The sequence below is a fragment of the Halyomorpha halys genome, unplaced genomic scaffold (assembly GCF_000696795.3).
Source record: "Halyomorpha halys isolate HHAL.00 unplaced genomic scaffold, Hhal_1.1 Scaffold104.1, whole genome shotgun sequence".
In the NCBI taxonomy this organism is placed as follows: domain Eukaryota; kingdom Metazoa; phylum Arthropoda; class Insecta; order Hemiptera; family Pentatomidae; genus Halyomorpha; species Halyomorpha halys.
Genome location: NW_027107578.1, coordinates 2,057,191 through 2,063,727, shown reverse-complemented (window position 1 = coordinate 2,063,727; position 6,537 = coordinate 2,057,191).

Sequence of the window (6,537 nt, the reverse complement as noted above, 5' to 3'; positions counted from 1 at the left end):
ATAACTTTCTAATATATTTTTAGAAAACTGATCTCTCAGTCTGAGCAATTTTGAGTATAATAATCTCTTTATTAAACTTTTCATATATCAAATTTCCTTACTTTTCTAGTTTTAAAATTATTTTAGGAATGACACATAACTTCCTTATCCCATGAGATGTGATCCCACTCTAAAAGCTAGCGAGGGACAGTACAATATAATATGAAGGTAAATTGGAATCATTTCCCTCCACTCACGGAATACTCGTAAAGCCGGGTCGTTATATCGTCAACTTGAAACTTAGCCTTGAAGCACACCTAGCTTTATATGATCCTTTATCATAATTTATATCAAAATGTAACATGTGTTTCACGTGATCCAAATCTTAGCCGTGGTGTAACTTCCATTGTAACGAATGTAATCTTGCTCAAATAAAACATACTTCTTAATAATATCACGAAATTTTGAAAAAAAAAAAACAGAATACTAACTTTATAGCTCATTAATATGTATAGGCATTAATGTTTAATATAAATTAAATATTAACCTTTATTAATATTAGTTTAATATAGGCTAAATTAAGCATTTAATTAAAAACAAAATCGAGAGGAACGAAAGTGATATTAATTAATTACGAAAGCTAATAATTAAACAATGAGGAAACAAGAGAGAGTAAACCTTTATTTAAAAAAAGTTGCCCAAATTTATTAGGTAGCTAATTACAGAGCATGCTTACACGTAAATCTAATTAGACGATTTTTTTTTAATATTACAAAATATAGGCATAATCTAGTAAAAAATATATATAATAATCGTATATGATTTTTTTCATCGCTTTGGTTCTTATTTCTATACTTCATTATTTTTTAAATTTTTATAAATCCCTTTTTTCACATTTTCTCTTCCGACTCAATGTATTTTTCCTCTTTCTTTTTTCTTATTTTTCCTCTCTTTAATATAAATAGTACAAAACTAAAATACAAAATATAAATAATAAACATTTTAAATAAATAACAGTATAAATAAGTAATATATATGTAGTACGATTAATAAGAATAATTTATGGAAGCAGTGAAATATATATACATAAAAAAAAGTAAAAAATATATCTAAAAAACTTACTAAAACAAAAACTGTAACTAGATGTAAAAATTTATTATTAAGTATTAATTATATCAAAATTCCAAAGGCTAGTTTGTAATCTTAATATAAACTAACAAAAAAAATCTTACATCTATTATAAATTCTTAGTTAATTAAAAAAAGATAAGAAGTCCATAGCCACAGTTACTAATATGACTATTTTATTTTTCAAAATTATTCCTACATTGTTCTCGCCAAGTAGACGGAATGCCGATCCCCAGTTGTATTGACTAACTATAAAATGTTACTAAAAGTAAATGTTTTCAAGGTTTACCTATTCTAACAATAATTTCTCGGTTATTAAAATATGAATTGGGAGCGGGGAAGGCAAAATTCGATCTCAATATTTTGGTGTTTCGGGTTTTCAATCTCCTTGAGATTGCAATGCATATCGACCTGGACTCTGTAAGTGCTTTAAATATATGGGAAGGAAGCCTGTAACAGAAGCCTACTAGAAAAGACTGCACTACTCGTTACTAATAAATGTTTTCAAGGAATGATAAGACGAGCCATGGGATACTGTAACCAGCGGAACGGCCCCTCCCCGTTCCAATAATCCACTAGCGTAAGCCAACCAAGTTACAACCTTCATTGGACCCCTCACCTAACCTTATAATGCCAAAAGGTAATCCAAGGTATCCTTAACACTCAGCTATACATATAGCATACCTATATGTACTTACCAAATACCCACAAAAATCGTTATAGGAGAGTATGACAAAAAAAAAAATGGGATACTGTGGTTGGACTATCATTCCCCTGCAGTTCGCAAACATTTTTCGCCACTACACCCTTCTTGGAGCTAGAAAAATGCACGGTACTCTTGTTGTGCAAAAAAGAATTTGAGGCACATCCTTTAAGTTTTTAAATAAAATAAAATAAATACTGTAATGCACTGTATATTTGCTAATGTAACTTTAAGTTATTTTTTAAATAATATTTTAATGATGTACTATTCGTTCCCGAACTACTGGCATTTGTTTGGGGCATGACTAATTTTCGGATTACTTTCGTATATGTCTGACAATGGAAATTACAGTACAGTGTTGTGTAAAAAAAAGAAGTGAAAAACCAATTTGTATTCGAAAAAAAAATCATAATGTGACCATTCCCAAATAATACGGTAATGCCAAAAAATGACCGAATGACTCTTATTACAAAATTTTTTGAAACCCAAAAATCTTTATTAATTTTAAAAATTCTAGTTTATTTATCTAATTATATATATAAACTTTATGAATAGAATTAATAACTGAATGTTGATGAACAAAGCATGATAAATCCAATCCTACCGTTCATAATCATCGAGTCCGGGTTTTGATTAATCTAATTAATAATTATTCTTGTGGAAAAGGTAACGACGTATAAGGATCCTCTCCTAAGGTCTTGTTGCGAGGCTGAAGCCGGGAAGGAAATTAGTCCGAAATGAAGATTTACTCAGGTTGAGGTAGAATGGTCATAATTAAAGGAGTAGCAATTAGCTTCTAGATTTAGCCGAGCCTCTCTTCTCTAAGTAATGGTTCTCGCTAACTCATCTTATTTTCTTCTGCTCTCATCTTCATCCTCGGGTCAGGAATCAGGAAAGAGATCATGGAGGGATCTAATTTTTGAAGGTCCTAATTCTTATTACAGTTATGTAAATGTATAAAATATTGTTCCAGATGAGACTATGAATATACTTTGTATTCAATTAACGGTTGAATTGGTACCTAATAAGAAATAGAAAGAAAGAGTTACTATACTTATTCGAGCCACCACTGAGTAAGAAAAGTATTTTAATTGGATCACATTTGTAGTCTATAAGTTCTAGAGCATTAAAAAAAATAAATTACCTAAGTTGAGCCAGGATTAGCAAAGATACAGTTGTTTCCCTTTTGTAAAAAATTATTTTGCGTGGATTCCCAAGAAATGACAATTTCTTTGTTATTAGATTTTATACATCTCACGAATATATCAGATGCTCATTTGAAGGATAATTAAATAGTCTAGTAAGCTTAATTAAAAAAATTAGGAATTAAAAATAAAATAGAATTTTGTGAAACTTTCTTCAGCAGTTGAAACTTTGGCAGGAGTAAAATATATTTTACTTGCTAGAAATTTTCTCTCCACTGAGTTTCCCCTCTCCCCGAACAACTACTCATAAAAATTCTCTTATTCGAACCAGTAGTTAGTGAAGATACAACCAACCGTTACTGTATAGCAATAATATGACCCACTGTACAATGACTCCATAATCAAAGGAAAGCTTGCCTGTTTCATCCGAAATGTCACTAATCATACATATTTAGAATTTTTGTTTGTTTCGTACTCTATGCACCATTATACCGTTCATCTTATTGTGATTTTTGCTAAATGTTAAGGATTGTTCAGGGAATAATATAGGCTGCCCCGATTTTTTGGTAAAAATTAAGCATTTTTGGCGTGTAGCTGAAAAAGTATACATTTTTTCATTGTTATTATGTGCCAATCGATATATTTCTTTCTGAAGAATAACAAAAAAATATTATTGATTCTATTAAATGATTTTTTATTCACTTATAAAATATTCTATCAAATACATAACAGTCATTAATATAATAATCATTAGTTTTGATAGAATATTTTATAATAGTTGCTGAGGATTTAATAGTAATTTAGTTTGCTAACTATTATAAAATATTCTATCAAAGACAAATCCGGCCCTTGTAAAATCATAAAAAATTAAATATGAAGAAAAATAAAAACAAATAAAACTAATTAACTCTTAAACCAACTAACTCTTTTAACCATTTCTCTAAATCAACCGAAACTAGCAGAAAATGAGCGTTGTGACATAACCCTATTTAAACAAATCCGAACAAAATATTTTCAGCTTTACAACAATAAAGAGCACTTTGTATTCAAAGAATTCCTGTTTGTTTTAGAGAAATTTAAGAAAGCAATACAAAGAAGCCTTTAGAAATTTAGATTGCTGGGGTAATGTAACAATAAATATTATTACCCATAATAATGGGTAAGACCTATCTGATATTACATATTGATCATAAAGTTTAATCATAACTGTTGTTTTCGAGAAAAGAGGAAAAATGTGAAAAATCGATTCTATATCAGTGTCAGTCGATTTTATCGAAAACGTGGCTTCGTACAGAGTTGGGCGAATATTATTCGAATAACGAGAGCCTAATACTTTTTTATTCGTGAATTTTCCACTCGAATAATCAATTATTCGTACAAAAACATATGATTAACCATCCGAATAATTTTTTATTCGTCACTATTTTACACGAATAATCAATCATTGGGGAAAAACAATTCGAATAACCATTTTAATACTTTTTTATTCGTCCATTTTATAGAAAAATATTGTCTTATTAGAAAAAATTAAATGACTAACCATCCGAATACGTTTGTATTCGTATGAAGAAGACATTTTTTGTCTTACAGCTATACACAGATATATTTTATGATCTCGTTTAGATTAATTTTAACTTTTCTGATTCTTAACATATAAGGGTCCATTTTTATGTTTTGGGATATGTAGAATATGAAAATACCATCGATTTAATTATCGCGTATCGACTTATTTTAACTTTCTTGATTTCTAACATATATGGGTCCATTTTTGCGTTTTCGGATATGAAAATACTATCGATTTATTTTAACTTTTCTGATTTCTAACATGTTAAGGTCCCTTTATATGTTTCGGGATATGTAGAATATGAAAATGCTATCGATTAAATTATCACGTATCGATTTATTTTAACTTTCTTGATTTCTAACAGGTTAGGGTCCCTTTATATGTTATGAGATATGCAGAATATGAAAATGCTATTGATTTTAAAAGCGTGTATCGATTTATTTTTACTTTTCCGATTTCTAACATGTTTAGGGTCCCTTTATATGTTTTGAGAAATGCAGAATATGGAAATTCTATCGATTTTAGAATCGAATATCGATTAATTTTAAAGATAAGGAATCAGAAAAGTTGAAATAATTAGATACGCGATCTTAAAATCGATAGTATTTTCATATTCTACATATCTCAAAACATATAAAGGGACCCTAACATATTTGGGATCAAGAAAGTTAATATAAATCGATACGCGATAATTAATTCAATACACGATCAATAGCATTTTCATTTTTGGCGTATATTGAAACATATAAAGAGACCCTAACATGTTAGAAATCAGAAAAGTAAAAATAAATCGATACGCGATCATAAAATCGATATCGTTTTGATATTCTGCATATCCCGAAACATATAAAGGGACCTTAACATGTTAGAAATCAGAAAAGTTAAAATAAATCTGTAGTATTTTCATATTCTACAGATCCGAAAACCTAAAATCTGGCTCCTATGTGTTAGAAATAAAAAAAAATTAAAAATAAATCGATATGAGATGTTAAAATCGATACCATTTTCGTTTTGTACTCGTCTAAATATGTGGGACTTTAATACATTAGAAATTGAAGGTGTTAAAAATATAAGTAAATTTAAAAAAAATCAGATTGTTATTCGAATAATATGTCGACTAATTTTTCATTCGACTAATTTTTCATTCGACTAATTTTTTATTCAATTGAAATAATATTTTAAATATTCGAATAAAAAAGTATTCGGATTGTTTAGTCGTATTTTTATTCGAATAAAAATTTATTCGTCTCTCGTCAATCGAATAAAAACTTGGAATAAAAAAGTATTCGTCTCTTGTCAGTTGAATAACTTTTGACCAACTCTGGCTTCGTATAATTTTTCATTTTAATGCTAGGCTGCATACAAATACATACCATATTGCGATACTTGGTTATTTGGACCCAGAACACCTCAAAAACATGGATTTTCATCGAATCGAAATTTTCACGTTAGTAATACATTCCCTTACTATCTATTCCATGCATAGTAAAAAGTTTCTCTTTTGTTTTTATTCAATATTATTATTGCATTGTATTGTACACAGTGTATTATTGATAAATCTGCAGTGGAACAAGAAGATAATCATTGCTAACCCAGGCAATACGGGCTCTGCAGACACCATAGTTGTCCCTCCTCGAGAATTCCATTTAATATTAATTGATTGTTGTGGCCCATAACCTAAAGTTCCTATTGAACCTTAGCGTTCCACCTCAATCTGCAATATCATTATATATAACACATTAATAAATTATCTCCTTATCTCTGCCTCTTCTTTTCTCTTCTTTTTTTTTAAATACGGTTTGTAAGGAAACATCTTTGATGTCGTTACACAGTTATATTATGGTCTATAAGGAGGGATTTATTAGGGATTGTTTCTGCCCATTGTTACTTGACTACATAATCCATTCAGAATTATAAATGAAGAAATTATTGTAAATGTAGAAGTAGGTATATTAATACAATAGGGTTATACGGTTTCAAAACCAGGTGTTCTAAGTTTTTTCCTGATTTATAAGATTT